The 23,821-nt window shown below is 40.3% G+C and overlaps 11 non-coding genes across 11 annotated transcripts; all 11 read right to left on the reverse strand.

Moving 5' to 3' along the window:
• Positions 1–14,007: 14,007 nt before the first annotated feature.
• LOC128430709 (small nucleolar RNA SNORD31) lies at positions 14,008–14,077 on the reverse strand. Its single transcript, XR_008334064.1, has one exon. It is a non-coding gene; the product is annotated as a small nucleolar RNA SNORD31 (small nucleolar RNA).
• Positions 14,078–14,941: 864 nt separating this feature from the next.
• On the reverse strand, positions 14,942–15,013 carry LOC128430705 (small nucleolar RNA SNORD31). Its single transcript, XR_008334061.1, has one exon. It is a non-coding gene; the product is annotated as a small nucleolar RNA SNORD31 (small nucleolar RNA).
• Positions 15,014–15,403: 390 nt separating this feature from the next.
• On the reverse strand, positions 15,404–15,527 carry LOC128430711 (small nucleolar RNA SNORD22). Its single transcript, XR_008334066.1, has one exon. It is a non-coding gene; the product is annotated as a small nucleolar RNA SNORD22 (small nucleolar RNA).
• Positions 15,528–15,839: 312 nt separating this feature from the next.
• On the reverse strand, positions 15,840–15,908 carry LOC128430704 (small nucleolar RNA SNORD30). The gene has a single exon (XR_008334060.1). It is a non-coding gene; the product is annotated as a small nucleolar RNA SNORD30 (small nucleolar RNA).
• A 248-nt stretch (positions 15,909–16,156) lies between these two features.
• LOC128430700 (small nucleolar RNA SNORD29) lies at positions 16,157–16,220 on the reverse strand. Its single transcript, XR_008334056.1, has one exon. It is a non-coding gene; the product is annotated as a small nucleolar RNA SNORD29 (small nucleolar RNA).
• Positions 16,221–20,420: 4,200 nt separating this feature from the next.
• LOC128430710 (small nucleolar RNA SNORD31) lies at positions 20,421–20,490 on the reverse strand. The gene has a single exon (XR_008334065.1). It is a non-coding gene; the product is annotated as a small nucleolar RNA SNORD31 (small nucleolar RNA).
• Positions 20,491–21,489: 999 nt separating this feature from the next.
• Positions 21,490–21,561, reverse strand: LOC128430707 (small nucleolar RNA SNORD31). Its single transcript, XR_008334062.1, has one exon. It is a non-coding gene; the product is annotated as a small nucleolar RNA SNORD31 (small nucleolar RNA).
• A 173-nt stretch (positions 21,562–21,734) lies between these two features.
• Positions 21,735–21,858, reverse strand: LOC128430712 (small nucleolar RNA SNORD22). The gene has a single exon (XR_008334067.1). It is a non-coding gene; the product is annotated as a small nucleolar RNA SNORD22 (small nucleolar RNA).
• Positions 21,859–22,169: 311 nt separating this feature from the next.
• LOC128430703 (small nucleolar RNA SNORD30) lies at positions 22,170–22,238 on the reverse strand. Its single transcript, XR_008334059.1, has one exon. It is a non-coding gene; the product is annotated as a small nucleolar RNA SNORD30 (small nucleolar RNA).
• A 251-nt stretch (positions 22,239–22,489) lies between these two features.
• Positions 22,490–22,553, reverse strand: LOC128430701 (small nucleolar RNA SNORD29). Its single transcript, XR_008334057.1, has one exon. It is a non-coding gene; the product is annotated as a small nucleolar RNA SNORD29 (small nucleolar RNA).
• Positions 22,554–23,127: 574 nt separating this feature from the next.
• LOC128430702 (small nucleolar RNA SNORD26) lies at positions 23,128–23,201 on the reverse strand. The gene has a single exon (XR_008334058.1). It is a non-coding gene; the product is annotated as a small nucleolar RNA SNORD26 (small nucleolar RNA).
• Between the last annotated feature and the right edge of the window lie 620 nt (positions 23,202–23,821).

Raw genomic sequence — 23,821 nt, forward strand, 5'->3', positions numbered from 1 at the left:
TTTCCAGCCTCTAGTATCTCCAGATTTCCATCACAATTTGGTGTCAGAAGTGGGATCGCAAGCAAAACATAGTGTTATGGAGAAGTTGGTCTAAGAGGAACGGGATCCTCAAGACAGGTGAAAGCCCTGTAAATTTTTAACCAAGGTTTAGAAAAAACCTGGAAGGCAGACTGACGAGGTACCTTTAAGAACGAGTTTGTTAAATAACACAACCACAGAGAGGACATAATACTGAATTGTATTTGCATTGTGTGAAACAAGTCTCGAAAAGCGCGCTATGTAGAGAACTTCTTTAAGGCACTATGATTTGTGTTGGTGAGGCAGGATATTTGAAAGTGTATTTAAAAGATGAATTGAGAAACTAACAGTAACCAAGTATTACAAGAGGAAATTACTATTGAATATAATATAGGAGGTATTACATTATTTTGATGATGTTTATATTACTAGGTTTCATATTTGCTCCTTAAGAAAGCGTTTAGGAGATTGATGAAGACTTAAGGTAACTAATACTTAAATAAAAAATTTTAAAAAATTCTTTATATAGGTAAATGAGAAAATAAGATTTGGATAATCAATCAATCAAATTTTATTTGTATAGCCCATATTCACAAATTACAATTCATCTCATAGGGCTTTAACAGGGTGTGACATCCTCTGTCCTTAACCCTCAGCAAGAGTAAGGAAAAACTACTAAAAACCCTTTTAACAGGGTAAAAATATGTAGAAACCTCAGAGAGAGCCACATGTGAGGGATCCCTCTCCCAGGACGGACAGAAGTGCAATAGATGCCACGTGCAGGAAAACATCATCAATAATCAAAGTCTCTAGCAGCATTTGATGAGGGTAGACATCCCGAAGGACAACCCCAACATGACATGCCAAGCAGTCCCGCTGCAAGCACAGTCCATGCTCAGCCACCAGCAGGACCACGATCCACCATCCAGACCAGACGCCACTCCAGTCCTCAGTCACCGTCCACCGCCGCCCACCAGGACCCATCACGAGCCACCACCGCTGTCCTGGTCCACCGCCCGTGCCCAATGCCAACGCGACACAGGGTCCGCCACCAGCACCACGATCAGCCCACATGACTCAGAATCCGCCACACTGGATCCAACACCGCGACCCCAGGTGCGCGATCCACCATCTGCAATCCATGGTGCGGCCACAGAGGCCCTGGATCTGCGGGTGATAAAGCAAAGGGATTCCGGGGAAGGGGGATAGGGATGGAGAAGAGGAAGGAGAAGCTGGAAAGAGAAGCTCTGTGTGTCATCTGTCATAAAATAGAACAAGTAACGTTCTGGCGCACTAATTAGCTCTAACTATAAGCTTTATCAAAAAGGAAGGTTTTGAGCCTACTTTTAAACGAAAAGATGGTGTCTGCCTCCCGAACTGAAAGTGGTAGATGATTCCACAGCCGAGGGGCTTGGTGGCTAAAAGCTCTGGCTCCTACTCTACTTTTAGAGAATTTAGGGACGACAAGTAGGCTTGAATTCTGGGAGCGGAGTGCTCTAGCGGGTTTATAAGGTACTAACAGCTCTTTAAGGTAAAAAGGCGCTATATTATTAAGGGCCTTGAAGGTGAGGAGGAGAATTTTAAATTCTATTCTAGATTTAACTGGAAGCCAGTGTAGCGATGCTAATACTGGAGAAATGTGCTCTCTTCTCTTTGTTCTCGTCAGGACACGTGCTGCGGCATTTTGGACAAGCTGTAGAGTCTTTAACGACTTACTGCTGGAGCCTGATAATAATGAATTACAATAGTCCAGTCTCGAGGTAACAAAGGCGTGGACTAGTTTTTCTGCATCTTTTTGGGAAAGGACATGTCTAATTTTTGAAATATTATGCAAGTGGAAAAAAGCGGTCCTAGAAATTTGTTTTAAGTGACTATTAAAGGATAAATCAGGATCGAAGATCACTCCCAAGTTCCTGACTGTTTCATTGGAAGCAAGGGCAATGTCGTCTAGCGCAGCTATATCATTAGATAATGCATCTCTAAGGTGTTTGGGGCCAAGTATTATATAATCTCTGTTTTGTCTGAGTTTAATAAGAGAAAATTGCGGGTCATCCAGGTTTTTATGTCCTTGAGACATGTTCGAAGTTTAGTTAATTGATTACTTTGTTCAGGTTTTATTGACAAATATAACTGGGTGTCATCCGCATAGCAGTGGAAATTTACCGAGTGTGTCCTGATAATGTTTCCTAGTGGAAGCATATATAATGAGAATAAAATTGGGCCGAGCACAGAGCCCTGTGGAACACCATGGTTAACTTTGGTGCGCACAGATGACTCATCATTAATTTGCACAAATTGGGAGCGATCAGAAAAATACGATTTAAACCAGTTAAGGGCGGTTCCATTAATGTTAATTAAATGTTTGAGTCTTTGTAATAAAATTTGATGGTCAATCGTGTCGAATGCTGCACTGAGATCTAAAAGAACAAGGACAGACACAAATCCCTGATCTGAGGCTATTAAAAGGTCATTAGTGACTTTTGCCAAGGCTGTCTCTGTACTGTGATTGGCTCTAAACCCCGATTGAAAGTCTTCATATATATTATTTTCCCGGAGAAACTCACACAGCTGATTGGCAACAACTTTTTCTAAGATTTTAGAGATGAAGGGGAGATTAGATATTGGTCTGTAATTGGCTAAAACCTCTGGGTCTAGTGTGGGTTTTTTGAGTAGGGGTTTGATGACAGCTATTTTAAAAGACTATGGTACATAACCTGATGATAATGACAGATTGATAATGTTAAGTAACGAACTATCAATTAGGGGCAGAATTTCTTTAAGTAATTTGGTAGGAATGGGATCTAAAATAAAGGTTGTTGGTTTAGAACCTGAGATTAATTAGCTTCTCTCTGATCACGGGTGATCAGAGAGAAGCTGTCTAAGTAATGGGTAGGATTCTCAGCCGTTTCTGAGATCTCTGTTGTTGGGAGGGTATTAGTGCCAATTGAGGGCAGGAGATGGTTGATTTTATTTCTAATGGTTTGAATTTTATCATTAAAAAAGGTCATAAAGATATTCCATATTTAGGGATCGAGGAATACTGGGTTCGGTGGAGGTGTGACTCTCTGTCAGCCTGGCTACAGTGCTGAAGAGAAACCTGGGGTTGTTTTTATTCTCTTCTATTAGTTTTGAATAGTAGGCGGCTCTTGCTTTGTGGAGAGCCTTTTTATATTCTTTAACACTATTCTTCCAATCTATTAGATTTTCAACATTGTTGCGGGAGCGCCACTTCCTCTCTAGTTTTCTTGATAATTGTTTTAACTCATTTGTCTGGGAATTATACCACGGAGCTAATTTACTATTGTAGCAGGATGGGCCTTTAATTAGTGCTGCAGTACCGGCCTATCACGGTTGGTTGCGCTGCCTATAAAGGTGAGTGGTTGTGCACTGGGAGCCCTCTTGCCTTGGAGCTCCAGACTGCCCGCCTCCTGTTATCACCGCACCTGGCCGCCTCACCTGATCGCCTTTTTTTAGCTGGGTCGTGCAGCTCGCCGTTGTTTGGTATGTAGTAGTTGTTTGCGTCTGTGTACCTTCTAAACTTTGCACAAGTCCTCAACATTGGCTTCCATCCCTCAGGCAGTTCATTGGCCGGGTCTTCCTTCTCCCGTATCGGCCCCAATTGTAGGGCATGCGAGTGTTTTCCTCCTCTGCCGGTTGCAGCGGGGAGCGATCAGCTGATCGATCGAGTTGCACGTAATTGTGCTGCTCGACGCAAGTGATCCCCTTCCTCCCCTTTGATGTTCATTCAACTCCTGACGGGTTGACGTGTGTGTGGGCGGTTTCTGCCAGCACGTTTCCCCCCCTCTTCACGCTGCTGTTGGCCGGCTGCTGTTTTGCCCACTGGCTTATATAGCCAACACATCCATCCTACTCTGCATCTCCTACTGTGCTGTACCTGCCACCGAGTATGGTGACTGCTGCCTCATCCTCAGTCTCATCTTAATCTATTCAGTTAACCGACTTCTAACTGATCTTATTGATGATATTATTTGTGTTTTGTGGTTTGCTTTGCATGTTTTTGGTTTAATTCGTTTTCTTAGTTATTTTGGTTTGGCTTAATTGCTTTACCTATTTATTTGGATTTATCAAGTTGTGGGTTGAAGTGATTTAACCCTGATTTAAACCCCATTTAGTTATTTGCCCTCCCTTTCTTGTATTTTGTGTTGTGTGTGTGTGTGTGTTCGCTTTAGTGTGGTTGGGTGAACATATTTTATTGCGAAGTCATGTTTAAAGATTATATATATTAATTAAAAGGAATTGAAATTGTATGCTGGACCCAGTCTCAAGCTTTCATTAGTAACGAACTTGTGTGCTTTAACTTTAAGGTTAATCTAACTCTCCAGGTGAAATTCCTGGGGTGGCGTTGTGGGCAACTTGTCACTAGTTCAACTAAAACTTCATCTTATTGGTCCCTCGAACGTCGAATGCCACACTTTGTTTGACATTTTTCTTTTTTAGAGGCGCTATTGAGTCTAATGTTAATCGTAATGAGTCTGCAGAGCTATCGACGAGGTGGTCGATCTCAATGGAGCTCAGGGTTTTAAAGAATTTGTTGTTTATATCTACTGCTAATACGGGTTTAAATGTAATTGGGATTATTTCCTTAAATTTAGCTACAGCACTATCAGGTAGACATCTAGAAAATGAATTTTTTATTAGTGGCATATATTCAGTTATTGAAAAATCAAAGGTTATTAAATTATGGTCTGATAGAACTGGATTGCGCGGAAGTACTGTTAAATTTTCAATTCCGACACCGTACGATAATACAAGGTCAAGTGTGTGGTTACCACAATGAGTAGGTTTGTGCACACACTGACTGAAACCAATAGAGTCTAGTATTGAAATAAATGCTACGCTAAGGCAATCTTTATTATTATCAACATGAATATTAAAGTCACCAACAATAATAATTTTATCGGTCTTTAGGACTAAGTTTGATAAAAACTCAGGGAATTCCTTTAAAAATTCAGTATAAGCCCTGGGAGCACAGTAAACTACGGCAAATATGATTGGCTGTTGGTGGTTCCTGGATTGGCGTGGAAGACTAAGAACCAGACATTCAAATGATTTGTAGCTGAGTTTAGGTTTAGGATTAATTGATAGACTGGAGTTAAAAATAGCAGCAACTCCACCTCCTCGCCCAATTTCTCTAGGAACCTGTGAATTGATATGACTGGGGGGAGTAGATTCATTTAGACTGACATATTCATCAGGATGCAGCCACGTCTCAGTGAGGGACAATAAATCTATGTTGTAATTGGAGACTATTTCATTAACTAAAAGAGCCTTTTTTTCCAGTGATCTAATGTTTAAAAGACCACATTTAAAAGTCTGGGTTTCCTGTATTGTTTCAGAGGTTGTTTTAATTTGTATTAAATTTTTGTGTGGAGTTCTCGCTCTTTTATTGTTTAATTTCAATAATTTAATCGGACGGTGAACAGACACAATCTCTATGGGGTTGTGTGACTGATCCAGAGGGAGCGCAGAGGAGTGTTTAGCACTGCAGCTCTGCTTCCTGGTCCCAACTATGGGTTGTCATGTAATAGACTGAGTAATATTCCTAGATAAGAGAGCTGCTCCATCCCAAGTGGGATGAACGCCTTCTCTCCTAACAAGACCAGGTTTTCTCAAAAAAGTTAGCCAATTATCTATAAAGCCCACACCGTTTACAGGACACCACCTTGACAGCCAGCGGTTAAAAGACAACATGCGGCTAAACATGTCGTCACCTGTTGTATTAGGGAGCGGGCCAGAGAAAACTACTTTGTCTGACATCGTTTTAGCAAAAGCACACAACGACTCAACATTAAATTTATCTCAACATTAAAGAATAATGGAACTGAACTGAGTAATCCTTATGTGAACTTCATGCGAAGGAACTGTGGTGACACTGTACTTAGTCTGATACAAGTATGGATGAGTGAATGTGGGTTTCCAGCTGGGGGGAGTTTTTCGTGCAAGGAATGTGGTTAGAAAGAGAATTGCATCAAAGGGACAGAAAACACACACTGGCAGGGACAGATAACACCTCACAAATGTCTCAGTGTCTCAAAATGCAGGTCTCCAACCTCGACTGTTCCCCGCCGACAAGAAGACAACCAGAACAACATCAAGTTCCACCAGAAGCGGATGTTACACAGCCAGGAGCCCAGGCTCCTAAACAACAACCTTTTCCAGCTAATAACGTTCCAGACCCGCAACTCCTCTCTTCACCTTGCACCAGACAAGCAGACAATATGGACTGGGACAAGATCCAGCCCAAATCGCGAATTGTTGAAGTGACCTGATGTTGCCAGCCTGTTAAAACGTACAGGCATGAAGTGGGACTCAGGAAGAGCTTAATAAAAACACATACAGTTCATGTGAAGAAGAAATAAGACACTGATCTGCATAAAGCCTCACTGACAATGTTCACAGGTACATCGCGGATGCAGAAGAAGAGGATTTCAAGGAAGGAGAGGAGACGGCACGTGGAATGATGATTGGGACATTTGATTTCTCTGTGGAGAGAAGGGACATTGGGCAAAACTAAAAAAATTGCAGAAGAAACAGCAACTTTACAAGGCGATTGAACCGAGGCGGGGATGGAGGAGAGGGAGGAACCAGCAGCTTTGAACACAGAACGAGGCCGTGAGGAACACATCACACATCAAGAGGGTGAATGCATCACACCAACACAAACACTTATCCGAGAAGAAAGACAAACTACTGATAGGAACATGTGTTAAAAATGAATGAGACGTATATGTTCGTAAGTTTTAGGAGCAACACATTCAGTCACCAAGAGTGATATGTTTGACACACATCCTAAAATGAGCGAATGAGTTGTTAGATCTGTGTTAGATTCAGGAAACACCGTGGTTAAAAATTCATGACTCCCTTAATATGAGGTGATATTATAATATAATATAATATGAGGCATAATATTCAAATTAACATGATGTGAAGAGATGTAAAGTGTCTTTAGGATATTTTTATAGTTTCCACCCCATCAGGAGTCATAGTGATCCGAACGGCTGATCTTTATCCACCACAGATTTACACGTGCATTAAGTGTAATGCTGTTTCACTGTTAAATGAGTATGAATGGAAGCTCTGTTCATCTGTTGTCACATCGATCAACACTGATCTAGTGGACAAGGCACATTCAGTCACACTAAGAACATCCAAAAGATGTACACTGTACTCAAACACAAAGGGAGAGATGCAGGTTTTGAGAAAAGAGGGTTTAGAGAAAGTTGTGTGAAAGATAATTTAACACTAAGTTTCATGTTCTGGAAGGAACATAGATGTGCTGTTTCTGTAGTCACCCTCTCAGTTCCTTCGCAGATGTTCAGAGGATGCTTTCCTTTTTTGAAGTTCCTGGTTCACACTCAAATGACTTGCTGTCAAACACAAAAATGATGAATGGCCAGACTTGGGACCTTGGATACAAAAATGTGTCAATGCTGACATTTGGGAAAAAATATCAGATCCTGTGGTTAGGTAAAATCTATTTTTAAAATTGTTTAGAAAAGGATTTACATCTGTTGTTCACACTTTCAAGGTTGTTTAACTGGTACCAGACACACGTACAGAAGCCCAATATGCACATGCATATTTAGATTATACAAACAACATTTCAAGGGCTCAAGGTAATCATGATGTGGGTTTAATTGAAACATGGAACCTGTGGTTATCACACCATGATCTGACAATATCTAATAAAACAGAAAGCCATCGATGGTATTACACCCGTTTTCAAGTCTCTATTGAGGGCAGGTGTAATTGTTCCTTGCAAAGATTCACTTGTGCACATTCCGATTTTTTCCGGTGAGGAGTATTTTTGATAAAACACAACCTGAGGATTTGCGATTCATCTAAGATTTGTAAGTTGTCAACGCTGAGTACAACAACGCGCTTCGTCGGTTCCAAATTATTAAGACAATCCTTTAGCAAGTTCTGAAGGATAGTAAATGATTCTCTGTTGTTGATCTGGCAAATGCATTCTTCAGTGTTTAAATTGATAAAGACAGCCAATACTGGTTTGAATTTGAGTTCAACAGAGAAAGTTATACATTCACATGCCTTCGTCAAGGCTATTGTGAATCACTGACCATTTACACCCAGGCACTAAAAGACAGCTTGAGCTCATTTAGAGGTAACAGCAGGAAGAGCACATTTACGATATGTTGACAATATAATGATTTGTGCTCCAACTGAAGAATACTGTGAAAATTATTCTGTAGCTCTCTTAAAACATTTGGCTGCATAAGGTCATAAGGCAAGCCTGAAAAATTGCAGTTTGTTAGAGTATAAGTTTGTAAAGGTATAGGTTTGTAAAAGAACAAGTTACATTTTTAGGGCATGTGATCACAGCAGAGGGCAAATCCCTCTACCCTAATAGATTAACAGTAATTCAAAGATTCCTAAACTGTTAGAAAGAAATAAGTGATGTATTTCCTGTGATCGATTCTTATTGCAGATCATTTATACCTAACTATGCTGTCCTCGAGGAGTTCCTCAGCGCAATCGCACATGGGCTTACAAGCATTTGGCAAAGTTATATGGACTGATTACGCAGAGAAAGCTTTCACTGACTTGAAACTGACCCTACAATCAACCACCCGACTTTATGACTACCCGACCCTGACCGACCTTTCACACAAGCAGTTGACAAGAGGGGGGAGTAGATGATATCAGTGCCGCTCCCAGACCAAGGGCAAACAGAGACCTGTTGCATTTTTCTGAGCAAAACTTGATCCAGTTGTTGCAGGCCTGCCTACTTGTCTCAGAGCTGTAGCAGCGGCAGAGAAGGCTGTAATGGCGTCCAGGGATTTAGTATGGTACTCCCCACTCACCCTGTTGGTACCACATGCTATGTCTTTGATTTTGTGGAACAAAAGATATCTCATTTGTCTGCTGCATGCAGGCTTCGTCATCATGCTATTCTGTTGGAAAAAGCTCATATCACTGTGAAAGGATGTAATGTTCTTAACCCAGCTACTCTTCTTCCAACAAGAGGAGATGGTGAACATCATTGTGAAGTAACAATAACCGAAGTTTGTTCCCCTAGAAAAGATTTACAGGAAACATCACTGCAGAATCCAGACTTTGAAATGTTTTTGGATGGATCAGCATCTTGCAATTCAGACGCAGGAGCAAATCAAGTTGGTTTCTCTGTGATAACAGCAAATGATTGATTACACAACCACTTCCTGCTTCCCTGTTTGCACAGGCAGCAGAGCTCACTGCTCTCATTGAAGCATGCAAATTGGCTAAGGGGAAAGGGTTAAGATCTGCACTGACAGTAGATATGCATTTGGTGTAGTACATGATTTTGGCACGATTTGGAAACAGAGAATTCCTTAAAACATCAGGCAAACCAATTGCACCTCATGCTCTAGTGTCTTGGATGCTTGATGCTATCCTCCTCCCCAAACAGGTTGCTGTATGTAAATGTGATGCTAACACCTCTAATAATGACCCAGTATCACAAGGAAATGCCAGGGCAGATGCAGCAGCGAAAGCAGCTGCTCGATCTGCCCTGGCTGTGAAGCCATCCTGTTCAAGGATGGCTTCAAACATCCTTGAACAGGGGGCAGTGTTGACCAGCACAGCTGTTTTTAATAGTTGCTTCGGAAAATGACATGATACACACACCGCCGAGAAGACGACAAATGGAACGCTGACCTCTCCAGTCAGCTGGGTCTAAGTGGAGAAGAGGAACTGTTCTCTCAATAATGATGACAGCGATCTCCCGCTGACACGCTTGATACGAATTTCGTTTTTGGAACATTCAAACCAATCTCCTAGGACAGTCTGTTTTTGTGGGTTTCAAGCATCCTGTGCGATATGATGATTTGTTTTCCTTTGAAGCTACAGAAAGTTTTTGCTCGTTTGAACATGTCACACTTCTATTCGCACATATGTCTCCCCCACACGGCACCTTTATACTCAGTTTGGTTACTGTAGCCTCCATGGGCCTTATGGGGAAGGCCAACTGTGTCCCTATGGTTTGTTCCGCCAGATGACACACAAATTAGATCTACAGTGACGACAATATAAGGTGTGTTTCCCCTCCCTGAGGGGTTTCCTCCCCAGAACCTTTTGATAGTGACGAAGAATGTGATGTTGTTATGTGTTTGTTTAATCTGCTCTTATAATTCCTTCCTCCCATTTAAAGACGCATACCGTTCACGACAAAGGCAGTTTGCTTTACACTACAGTGATGATGATGATGCATTTTGAAATCCTGGTGAATTGTTTTTACAGTAGGTGTGCGTTCTCATATGTTGTCATAAAATGACAAAAAGGAGGGAAATGTAGTAGAAAAATTAATTAAACATGGTTGACAAACTATTTTGTATTTGGATAGTAAGTTTCTGCAGCCTTGTAGAAGACTTTTATGACTTGTATTTACATACGCCAAATGAGTTGAGCTGTTTTTATGGTCGGTACTGTTTATGACGTGAATAAGGTGAGACCTTTTGTTACTTAATTACCCATCAAAGGAAGGAGTGGATGTCTTCTTATCACCTAAGGAAACACATGTGAATCAGTTGCTAATGTTTAGATTCCTCTCCTTCCCCCACCCATGTATCCTTCCTGGATTGGTTCAGAAGGACAGCTTATATAGGAGGATTTTCCGTTGTCCTACACGACAACGGAATAAGCCATTCAATTAGGGTGTAGATCCATATGGGCACAGTGATACCAGGTAAACAGCAACTTCTGCAACAGGACAGAAAAATCCAACACATTTTTATGTTGAAATCCACACACAAGGTGATTGTGGCTCATGGTCCGTTCCGCAGATTGCTTCCACATCCCTGTTGAAATTCGTTTGCCTTCTGAGTTACGGTACAGGTGAACAGTGACATTTCTGGGCAGCTGTAGACTTTCTTGCTGATGGGTGAACTTGAACCTTTGATTCACTGTGACATCTGAAATGCCCAGTGTCACGCTCACTGTCCTGTCCACAGCTTATATTTACAGTTTTATTTATTTACATCTGGTACATTTATGTAGCTGTGACAGTCCATCCCAACACTCGCAGCTCTCTCTATACGTCTCTCATACTCACATATTTCCCTCACGTCTCTGTAGTCTCTCTTCGAGCCACAGCTCCGTTTCAAAGGCATTTGGCAGTAGCCATTTTGCATCCCTCCCAGCAGTACTCAGTTTATATGGAGGAAGCAAAAATGGTGCAATTATTAATATTTTTGTATCACTTTGTCATATTGAGCTTTCCTCACTATGAGCCAGTGGTGCTGGTGATTTAAACATGGGAAAGCTGGCAAGCTCCTCCTCTAGTCCTTTTATTCCTTCCCCTAACCCGTCCCCCAGCCCTTCATCCACCTCGTCCCCCTCCCCTGACTCCCTCTCTACCAAAAATCCTGTGCTGCGTCATTTCCGTTTAGAAAAAGTAATCTTATTCACATCCACAAGATGGCAGCCTAGTGAAATACTAATATACAGATACCAGCACTAAAGGGTTTTATATCCTGCTACATTTATACACCATAAAATGATCTAAGGTTAAACAACGGCGCATTTTATGGAAATTAATATCCCAGATGATATCTGCATGAAAAACATGAACCACTTTTACTTTATTTTTGCTGCTACACAAGTGAATGCTGAGTATTTTCGAAAAAGAAACTAGCCAGAAATTGTGTAGAAATACAGCAGCACATCCACACGTATTCTGTTATTGTATATTATTATTGTTAGTGTATTTATCTTAAAGGAAGAGGTGAAGTAAATAATACTGGTGTTACGAGAGGGTATTTGCCGAAGTTGAAAAATCTAACAAAGCACTGAAGACTGTTCCCATAAAAGCCCCGTACAAGGAATAACAATGTCTAAAAATTTACTAAATCTACAAAATTGTAAAAAACATTTTTAATGGATAATGTGTCCATCAATTTCTCCCCGTTATCTGGGTCCAGGTATGAACAAATTAAAAGCCCTTCACTCTCGTGTATATATATATATTGTTTCCTGCAAATCTCAACCGCTGTGATCAAGACACTGTTGAAGGAATCTTATGGGGTTCAGTTTTTTCTATTTTTTTTTATAATCTAGACAAAGGTATCAGTGTAATATGTCAAGCTTGCAGTGTCTTAGAATGGAGTTTATGAAAACATGAAACTGGTGGAGACTGGTTAGCTGTGTGCATACCAACAAGGTAACACATCTCCTTCAATATGACAGCGAATGCTCAGAGATCTTTACTCTATTAGCTGATAGTTAACGGTTTCTCTTTCGTCTATTTTCTGAACCAGAATCTTCACTGCCGACTAATGTGTGTTTATAAACCAGGGACACAATTAAAACACAGTGGCCTCCTGCGTTTGGTGAAGTCTGACATGAGCAGCAGTGTAAAAAAAAGGAGACTCTCAAATCGGACAAATGATCTAGATATACAGACACCTGGAGGAAATGTATAATATAAATTAAGCAATGTCATGACCCTTTTATACTAAGTTGCTGCCTCACATGTTATCTACACAATAAAGGTAACTCATGCACTATACAGGTCATTCTTTTGAATCTCTTTCAAGGGGTCATCCTCTTTACTGATGCACCTCACTGCCACAACCTGTGTTGAATTCATGCTGTTTGTTTAGCTGCTTGTAACCACAACCAACATCCCATGACAAAAGATGTACATTTCACTTTGACCATTTCATTTTTAAGTTCATAAAATGAATCACGTTCTGTCCAAATAAGCTCCACATTTAGCACTGGCTTCTCATGAAATGTTACAATACACCTGGAAAGACTGAATATCTGATATGGAAGCTCTTCATGAATCCATGTTACTGATGCTGGGTTTTTGTTGGCTTAGTTACATTTCAGACCAATGTCAAGTTTGATGTATGCGATTAGAACCAGAAGTAAATTAACTTCATAATTTTAAGGTAAAGTCAAGTAACCACAGACGTGGTAAATACACATTTTAACCGATGGATTTCTATGACAGTCAAATTTCCATGGCCAAACATTGTGAAATCTCGTATACATGAAAGTGACAAAATGTAGTATTTAAGCCAACATTGAGAATTCAAAAGCATACCTTAAATGACAATAGTTGGAGGTCTTTGTTATAACCCATGGCATGTACTTTTCCATTAGTAGCCAAGCATGGTTAAATCTACACTTCCCAGCGGGTGCCTGCTTACATTTTTACCACATTTCTTTTAAAAGCATTTTAATTATTTAAAACTCTAAATGAAAATGACAAGTTATATCACTTTTCCAGTCCTGGAATAACATTTTACAATTCCATGACCGTAGGAACCCTGCAGGGGTATACCACTCATGAATAAATTTCACACAAGGCTGTGACAATAGGCATCATTAGCATTCTGCAATGAAGCCTGTATTAGTTTTACAGCAAGCTGATCCTTGCTTATTTAATGAGCAATGCAGATATACTAAGTAAGTCTACCACCAAACCTATCAACTAATATCCGAATACAAGATTTAAATTTACAGCAGTGAATGTTCAACACCTCAGATAACTTTAGCTCAAATTGGATTTGAAGTCTAGCTCCCTCATCTAAGGCCAGGCTGATGGAGTAGCAACATAGAACTGCAGTTTTCTGAAACAAAAAACATGCTTCAAAATTTCCACAGCAGGAGACCACTGAATTTCTCCCAAATTAAAGACAAAAGCAGGAGTTAGTTGAGTTATTTTATTGGGAAGTGCTGTATTTTACAATACATAGGAGTACAGGATATTTTTTTTTTTCTTTAATAACTCCAGAGTCCAATTGCTCTGAGTGTGGTAAAAGATTTAACCCAAGGGTTGAAATCTAAATACACACATGAGAATTCATGCAGGAGAGAACCTTTAGTTCTACTGATTTGATTTTGAAGGCCGAACACATGGCAGATCCTTCCAAGTCCAGTTGCAATCCGGACTCTGCAAAATAAGCAAAAACTTAGGAATTGATAGAAGAAAAAAACAACTTAATGTTTGTTACAGTTTAAAGCTTTGATCAGAGAAACCAATCAGTCATGAATTTTCAGACTGGGGCGGTAACAAAAACTCATCATTTCCAATTCATCTCATTTTTTCCAAAGAGCACTTCTTACCAGATATTCCCCAGCAATCAGGACAGCAATCCAAAGATGAGGCCATAAAAGTCAAGTGACCTGAAACATCAAAGTCATACAATCAATAAAGGCCGATGCAATCACAGTACACCAATTAAAATGGTCAGAAATAGGTCAATTTTGTAAGTAGCAGAAAAGTTGGAAACTGCACACCATAACTTATACATTAGCATTGATTTACTTTTCATAGTCACTGCAGAAATAAACCTTTCCTGGCAAGTGATTGAGCATTATGAAATCCTAAATATGCTTCAATTGTCTGAGCTATTTTATTGGTTAGGGTGGTTCGTACTGGCATGCTTACAGGCAACATCACACATCTACGCAACATTACATTCAAATCTTGTTGCACATGTTAGCTACGCTGAGTAGACTCCATGTAACGCAAGCTCAGTTGCAAGCTATTCCTACATCAGGTCCATGTTTGTGATTTGTTTAAACACAAATCCATTTAAAGGGAAATGCAACCAACTTGAAGCACTTGGCGAAAGATAGTTTAAAACAGAGGCAAGCTGTGTGTTCACAGCTATTGGTCATTTTAAATGCTTACTTCCAAAATGCCTCGCAACAAAAATGTAGCGTCATTTATGCTTTCACAAATCTGTTATGCACCAGATCCATATTGATTAGACACAATCAATGTGAAAACGATACCCAGCCCTAGAGATTTACAGGCTCATTTACCTGCAGCACAGTCACATATGTGGCCGCCACTGGAAAGTGAGACAGCATCTCCAAGCCTGCATCGAGAGACAGGGGTTCATCAATCCACTTTTATTTATTTAAATGGCAAGATATTTTATTTCTCAACTTTTGATCAGAGAAAACCAATCAGTCATGAATTATCAGACTGGGGCGGTAACAGAAACTCATCACTTCTACTCATCATAAGTGACAGCACTGATAAGACACTTACATCTGGGACGGGCTTAGTCATCACTCCGATCTGTTCCAAGTGGGCTTCATCCTAAAATATGGAATAAAGAGCTCATCTCATTTTCGTCCGCTTATCCGGGGTCGGGTCGCGGGGGGAGCAGCTCAAGCAGGGGGCCCCAGACTTCCCTTTCCCGGGCCACATTGACAGGGGGATCCCGAGGCGTTCCCAGGCCAGTGTTGAGATATAATCTCTCCACCTAGTCCTGGGTCTTCCCCGAGGTCTCCTCCCCACTGGACGTGCCTGAAACACCTCCCAAAGAATAAAGATTCAGATTCTAATTATCTGCTTACATACAAACTTCGCACCAGATTCCTTAGTCACTAGGTTAAGGCAGTTTCCAGTCAGACTGTTGGAACCCCAACGGGTCTTCCCCTTATTGCCAAGGCAACACCAGTGGGTCCACCTTTTCAGGTTCTGGCATTGAAAAGGCGTAAGACGTGTGCGGGTGTCATCACATAGGAAACCGCTTGCAACACTTGACTGATAGTATCTTGAATTTACAATGATTTGTTTTCAAAGGTTGCAGCCGTTGAGGCTCGCAGCAATTAAAACAGATTTTAATATTCCAACCTAAAAATGTGACGGTTTAATAGCCATCTTAGCATTTGACTGACACACAAAAGTGAACCTGCCTTTTCACACTTTTCAGAGGACAGACTCACCTCGCTCAATGAGGGAACTTTCTTCATCAGAACCTGTAACAGACAGAAAACTTGTTTAAGGTGGGGGAACAGAATTGTGATGTTTTATGCTGCAAAATATTGACCTTCATAAGTGTCAGATTTAGATTTCTCAACAGCAGTTCAGACGAACGAGATTCCAAATGTATCTCATCATTTTCAGTCGGTCTGGGACCAAGTCCAATATGTATAGATTCTATAGTGATGACTTAACATCTTACCGTCAATGGGAACACGACAATCACGATGCTGAAGAGTCACCGAATCATCTGTTGATGCAAGACAACGTTCAATTACAAGAATCTAAAGGAAAAAATCACTGCTTTGTTTTAAAGTTACACTGCATGTGGACTGTTTAGAGGCATTAGTCAATTCATGTTGCAGAAAGAATTTTTATAAAAAAGATGCAGTTTCTCAGTTGTTCGTGTCGTTTCACATTGGTTCAAAGTGAGCTAAGTTAATCATCATTGGAACTGCATCATCTTCTTAGAAAGGGGCAGGGGATAGAAAAATACACACCGAAAGACTCCATTGTGAATCTCTCCAAGTTGCTGAAGGCGCATCCTTCCTCAGTTAGATCACACACCTGTTGATCCAGAAAACACCGGTCAGTGCACTGCATGCTTTGGAATTCAACATCATTCTACGTAAACTCAGGGTAGTCAGATTAAAAGATGGCATCACTTTATTCAGGCATATGCTTGTCTTTAGGTTTAATCATCATGTTTAAAACACCACTCTGATCACTTGTAATTAAATAGAAAATAAATTCTCACCACAGTGGGCTTTCCAGCTGCTGAGAAGACCTGGCCAGCCAACCTGTAAAGAAAATCAGGGTTAGACAGATGGAACTACATCTGCAGTTTAATATTAATATTTAGCAAAACCATATAAGAAACGTGCACATGTCAGAAAATAATGTGGTCGCTTAAATACTTAATTTGCCTCCTGAGGGGGACAAAGAAAACATCTCCCGTCTCTGTTTATACTTTTTCACAAATCTGTTATGCACCAGAGCCATATTGATTAGGCACAATCAATGCGAAAACGATACCCAGCCCTAGAGATGTACAGGCTCATTTACCTGCAGCGCAGTCACACATGTGGCCGCCACTGGAAAGTGAGACAGCATCTCCAAGCCTGCAACGAGAGACAGGGGTTCATCAGTCCACTTTTATTTGTTTAAACATTAGTTACAAGTTCTGTGTTGATTACAGAACACATTATCAAAGATACAAGTTCTATCTAACAAGTTAAATCTTACAATTGATGAGGCGGAGTAGGAAAGAGTGAGAAGTCTTACATCGGTCAGATGAGAGAAGGAAGTGAAAGATGGAACCGGTCCGTCTTCTTTTTATCTCCGGCCTGACGGACTCCTCCCATCCGGTGAACCGGAGAGAAACCCAGGCTGATTATTACTCCAACTTCAAGTACCGGTAACTTAGGATAAATCCCCCCCAAAAAAAGAGATCTCTTTTATGTGAATTGAAATCACTGCTTTCAGAACAACAAGAAAAATCTTATTAAAGATACAGTTTATCCAGCGCAGGATACAAAAAAAAAACCTGTGCTGCGTCATTTCCGTTTAGAAAAAGTAATCTTATTCACATCCACAAGATGGCAGCCTAGTGAAATACTAATATACAGATACCAGCACTAAAGGGTTTTATATCCTGCTACATTTATACACCATAAAATGATCTAAGGTTAAACAACGGCGCATTTTATGGAAATTAATATCCCAGATGATATCTGCATGAAAAACATGAACCACTTTTACTTTATTTTTGCTGCTAGACAAGTGAATACTGAGTATTTTCGAAAAAGAAACTAGCCAGAAATTGTGTAGAAATACAGCAGCACATCCACACGTATTCTGTTATTGTATATTATTATTGTTAGTGTATTTATCTTAAAGGAAGAGGTGAAGTAAATAATACTGGAGTTACAAGAGGGTATTTGCCGAAGTTGAAAAATCTAACAAAGCACTGAAGACTATTCCCATAAAAGCCCCGCACAAGGAGTAACAATGTCTAAAAGTTTACTAGATCTACAAAATTGTAAAAAACTTTTTTTAATGGATAATGTGTCCATCAACTTCTCCCCGTTATCTGGGTCAAGGTATGAACAAATTAAAAGCCCTTCACTCTCGTATATATATATATTATTATATTGTTTCCTGCAAATCTCAACCGCTGTGATCAAGACACTGTTGAAGGAAGCTTATGGGTTTCAGGGGTTATCTTTTGAATAATCTACACAAAGGTATCAGGGTAATATATGTCAAGCTTGCAGTGTCTTAGTATTGAGTTTATGAAAACATGAAACTGGTGGAGACTGGTTAGCTGTGTGCATACCAACAAGGTCACACATCTCCTTCAATATGACACCGAATGCTCAGACATCTTTACTCTATTAGCAGATAGTTAACAGTTTCTCTTTAGTCTATTTTCTGAACGTTTCTGAAGCAGTGCACACTCAGACACCAGTGCACACTCAGACACCAGTTCGAAATCCCAGTCTTGTTATTTTCCAGTTAAGGAGCATCAAGCTGCTCCTTTGCATTTAAAAATGACTGATAGTGTTCTCGTCCTTTTTTCTTTCCTCCCCGCAGAGGTTAGCTGGTGCAACACTGCTGATATTTGCCAACAAACAGGATTTACCTGGAGCTCTGACTAAAGAGGCAATTCAAGATGAAATTTAAACTCACATTGAAAGGATCCCTTACTGTGTTCAGAATTATAAGTGCTGTTTCTTTGTCATATTACACTTAATTTCGTCTAGAATTGGCACATCAGAATCTATGTTGTCACTTTGTTCCTGCAGGCTCTGGCTCTGGACGAGATTAAAAGCCATCACTGGTGCATCGTTAGTTGCAGCGCGGTGACGGGAGAGAACCTGTTAACGGGAGTGGACTGGATGTTAGACGATATTGCTGCGAGAATCTTCACTGCCGACTAATGTGTGTTTATAAACCAGGGACACAATTAAAACACAGTGGCCTCCTGCGTTTGGTGAAGTCTGACATGAGCAGCAGTGTAAAAAAAAAAGTAGACTCTCAAATCGGACAAATGATCTAGATATACAGACACCTGGAGGATATGTATAATATGATTTAAGCAATGTAATGACCCTTTTATACTAAGTTGGTGCCTCACATGTTATCTACACAATAAAGGTAACTCATGCACTGTACGGCTCATTCTTTTGAGTCTCTTTCAAGGGGTCATCCTCTTAACTGATGCACCTCACTGTCACAAACTCAGTTGAATTCATTGTTTAACTCATGCTGTGTGTTTAGCTGCTTGTAACCACAACCAACATCCCATGAGAACAGAAGATCTACATTTCACTTTGGCCATTTGATTTTGTAGTTGATAAAATTAATCACATTCTGTCCAAATAAGCTCAACATTTAACAGTGGCTTCTCATGAGATGTTACAATACACCTGGACAGACTGTATCTGATATGGAAGCTCTTCATGAATCCATGTTACTGATGCTGGGTTTTTGTTGGCTTAAAGTTAAATTTCAGACCCATGTCAAGTTTGACATGTGATTTTAAGGTAAAGTCAGGTAGCCACAAACGGGGTTCACACATTTAAACTACTGGATTTCCATGACCACCATTGTGAAATCTCGTATACATGAAAGTGACAGTATTTAAGCTAACATTGAGAATTCCACAGCATACCTTAAATGACAGACTATAGTTTGGATCTTTGTTATAATCCATGGCATGTACTTTCCCATTTATAGCCTAGCATGGTTAAATCTACACTTCCCTGGCATATGCCTGCTTTAAATTTTGATGACATTTCTTTCAGAAACATTTAAAACTCTAAATAGACATGAAAATATGACAAGTTCAATCACTTTTGCAGTCCTGGAATAACATTTTACAATTCCATGAAAGTAGGAAACCTGCAGAGGTATACCACTCAATTATAATTTCAAACAAGGCAGTGACAATGGGAATCATTAGCAATCTGCAATGAAGCCTGTATTGGTTTCATAGCAAACTGATCCTTGCTTATTTAAAGAAACAGGTTGTAATTACTTGAGCATTGCTAAAAGAGAGCCTGTAACTCCAGCAATGTACTGCCAACGACTGCTTAATGTTATAGTTATGCATTTGATCATACAAATCTTGAATACTAATTAAGTCTACCACCAAACCTAGTAGCTAATATTCGAATACAAGATTTAAATTTACAGCAGGGTGCGTTCAACACCTCAGACAACTTGAGCTCAAATAGCACTGCAGTTTTCTGAAACAAAAAACATGCTTCCAACATTTGCACAGCTGTCACATCAGGAGACAATTGATTTCTCCCAAATTAAAGACAAAAGCAGGAGTTAGTAGAGTTATTTTATTGGGAAGTGTTGTATTTTACAATACATAGGAGTACAGGATTTTTTTTTTAAAATAACTCCAGAGTCCAATTGCTCCGAGTGTGGTAAAAGATGTAACCTCCGGGTTGAAATCTAAATACACACATGAGAATTCATGCAGGAGAGAACCTTTTGTTCTACTGATTTGATTTTGAAGGACGAACACATGGCAGATCCTTCCAGGCCTGGGTTCAATCCGGACTCTGCAAAATAAGCAAAAACTTAGGAATTGATGGAAGAAAAGAAAAAAAACTAAATGTTTGTTACAGTTTAAAGCTTTGATCAGAGAAACCAATCAGTCATGAATTTTCAGACTGGGGCGGTAACAAAAGCTCATCATTTCCAAAGCATCACTTTTCCCAAAGAGCAATTCTTACCAGATATTCCCCAGCAATCAGGAAAGCAATCCAAAGATGAGGCCATAGAAGTCAAGTGACCTGAAACATCAAAGTCATACAATCAATACAGGCCGATGCAATCACAGTACACCAATTAATATAGTCAGGAAGTCAATTTTGCATCACAAGTGCATTTTTCTGGGATGTGATCAGAGGCATACTTCAGTCATAACCTCACAGCCTGCTCTCCCACCCCCAGCAGAACTCCAGCAGATCACCTTACACCTGAGGGTAAACAGGGTTCTCAGTGCCGTACTGGGTCAACAGGGAGGAGGAGGGTCTGACTGGAGGAGTAAGGGGTGGATGAAATCTATATAAACCCTTGACTGCAAAAATGCAATCATCAGCAACACAATCCCAGAAACAGTGATAATAGGGTTGGGTACCCATATTGGAAACTACCAAACAAAATTTGACTTTGGTACAAGTGCTTTGTTCTGAAATAGATGGCATGCTTACAGGCAACTTCCCCTTCAGATCTTGTTGCACATGTTAGCTACACCAAGTAGCCTCATAACACAAGCTCAGTTGCAAGCTATGACTAAATCAGGTCCATGTTTGTAATTTGTTTTAACACAATTCCATTTAAAAAAGGAAATGCGACCAACTTGAAGCACCTGGCGAAAGATACATTTTAAAATAGAGGCAAGCTGTGTGTTTACGGCTATTGGTTACTTTAAATTTTTACTTCTAATATGCCTTGCAACAAAATTGTAGCATCATTTATGCTTTCACAAATCTAATGTGCACCAGAGCTATATTGATAAGGCACAATCTATTTAAAAACGATACCCAACCCTTGATATGTACAGGCTCATTTACCTGCAGCACAGTCACATATGTGGCCGCCACTGGAAAGTGAGAAAGCATCTCCAAGCCTGCAACGAGAGACAGGGGTTCATCAATCCACTGTTATTGTTTAAATGGCAAGATATTTTATTTCTCAACTTTTGATCAGAGAAAACCAATCAGTCATGAATTATCAGACTGGGGCGGTAACAGAAACTCATCACTTCTACTCATCATAAGTGATAGCACTGATAAGACACTTACATCTGGGACGGGCTTAGTCATCACTCCGATCTGTTCCATGTTGGCTTCATCCTAAAATATGGAATAAAGATTCAGATTCTAATTATCTGCTTACATACAAACTTCACACAAGATTCCTTCGTCACTAGATTAAGGCAGTTTCCAGTCAGACTGTTGGAACCCCAACGGGTCTTCCCCTTATTGCCAAGGCAACACCAGTGGGTCCACCTTTTCAGGTTCTGGCATTGAAAAGGCGTAAGACGTGTGCGGGTGTCATCACATAGGAAACCGCTTGCAACACTTGACTGATAGTATCTTGAATTTACAATGATTTGTTTTCAAAGGTTGCAGCCGTTGAGGCTCGCAGCAATTAAAACAGATTTTAATATTCCAACCTAAAAATGTGATGTTTAATAGCCATCTTAGTACTTTACTGACACACAAAAGTGAACCTGCCTTTTCACACTTTTCAGAGGACAGACTCACCTCGGTCAATGAGGGAACTTTCTTCATCAGAACCTGTAACAGACAGACAACTTGTTTGAGGTCGAGGAACAGAATTGTGATGTTTTATGCTGCAAAACATTGACCTTCATAATTGTCAGATTTAGATTTCTCAACAGCAGTTCAGACGAACGAGATTCCAAATGTATCTCATCATTTTCAGTCGGTCTGGGACCAAGTCCAATATGTATAGATTCTATAGTGATGACTTAACATCTTACCGTCAATGGGAACACGACAATCACGATGCTGAAGAGTCACCGAATCATCTGTTGATGCAAGACAACGTTCAATTACAAAAGTCTACAGGAAAAATCAGTGCTTCGTTTTAAAGTTACACTGCATGTAGACAGTTTATAGCCATTAGTCATATCAAGTTGCAGAATTAAAAGTAACGTCATGAAAAGATGCAGTTTCTCAGTTGTTCGTGTCGTTTCACATTGGTTCAAAGTGAGCTAAGTTCATCATCATTGGAACTGCATCATCTTCTTAGAAAGGGGCAGGGGATAGAAAAATACACACCGAAAGACTCCATTGTGAATCTCTCCAAGTTGCTGAAGGCGCATCCTTCCTCAGTTAAATCACACACCTGTTGATCCAGAAAACACCGGTCAGTGCACTGCATGCTTTGGAATTCAACATCATTCTACGTAAACTCAGGGTAGTCAGATTAAAAGATGGCATCACTTTATTCAGGCATATGCTTGTCTTTAGGTTTAATCATCATGTTTAAAAACACAACTCTGATCACTTGTAATTAAATAGAAAATAAATTCTCACCACAGTGAGCTTTCCAGCTGCTGAGAGGACCTGGCCAGCCAACCTGCAAAGAAAATCAGGGTTAGACAAAGGGAACTAAATCTGCAATTTAATTTGAATATTTAGCAAAACCATATAAGAAACGGTCATCTCTAACAGAAAACAATGGTCACTTAAATGTAAACTTAATGTCTCCTGAGGGGGACTTTAACGCATGGGGTTCACTACAGGTCTCATCGAGATCCATTTTGACTAAACAATATAGCCACAGCTACATGGTGGAGCCCATGTGCTGCTCAGAATCTGGTAAAGGAGTTTCTTCAAGGCTGATTCAGTAAGAGAGAGTTCTGGTATCATCACCGCAGCACACAGGGCTCCTGAACAGTACTATACAGAGGAGAGGAGGAAAGCAACTGGATTTACCCTAGATGGGTCCCGCATGGAGTCTTGCCACAGTCTGCTGCCACCTGATGACGGAGAAAATAAATGAGCATTTCATGGGATAATGACTCGAACGTGCACAGTCCGATACAGCAGCTTCATGCTCCTCAGTATTTTAAGATAAGTTTCCTCAAAGAGATCAGTGAGAGAGTTCAAATAAGTCATCACTGTAGCATGAGGCTCGAACGAAACGCCAAGACATTCAATTACTTTATTAGCATCCAGGCAAGAACAATCCAATTTGAACTAAAAGATGGTAATCACCTGTGCAGCTAACTCTTCCTGGTTCTTTCTCCATCTGGAAGCACAAAATGGAGGAAACATGATACGTTAGTTTGGATGTGAGTACATCTTCTGTGAGCGAACAACACGTGACCACGGCGTGCAACGTGTTCAGGCCCACCCAAGTTGGCAACATGTTTCTTTAAAAAAGGAACAGTGGCGTCTCACATCAGAAATATATAAGTTCATTCACAGTCATTCAGTTCAGGTCTGTGAGTATCATCATTGAGAGACACTGCCAACTATGAGGCCACGCGTGCAG

This window comes from Pleuronectes platessa, chromosome 23, assembly GCF_947347685.1.
Source record: "Pleuronectes platessa chromosome 23, fPlePla1.1, whole genome shotgun sequence".
NCBI classification, from domain to species: Eukaryota; Metazoa; Chordata; class Actinopteri; order Pleuronectiformes; family Pleuronectidae; genus Pleuronectes; species Pleuronectes platessa.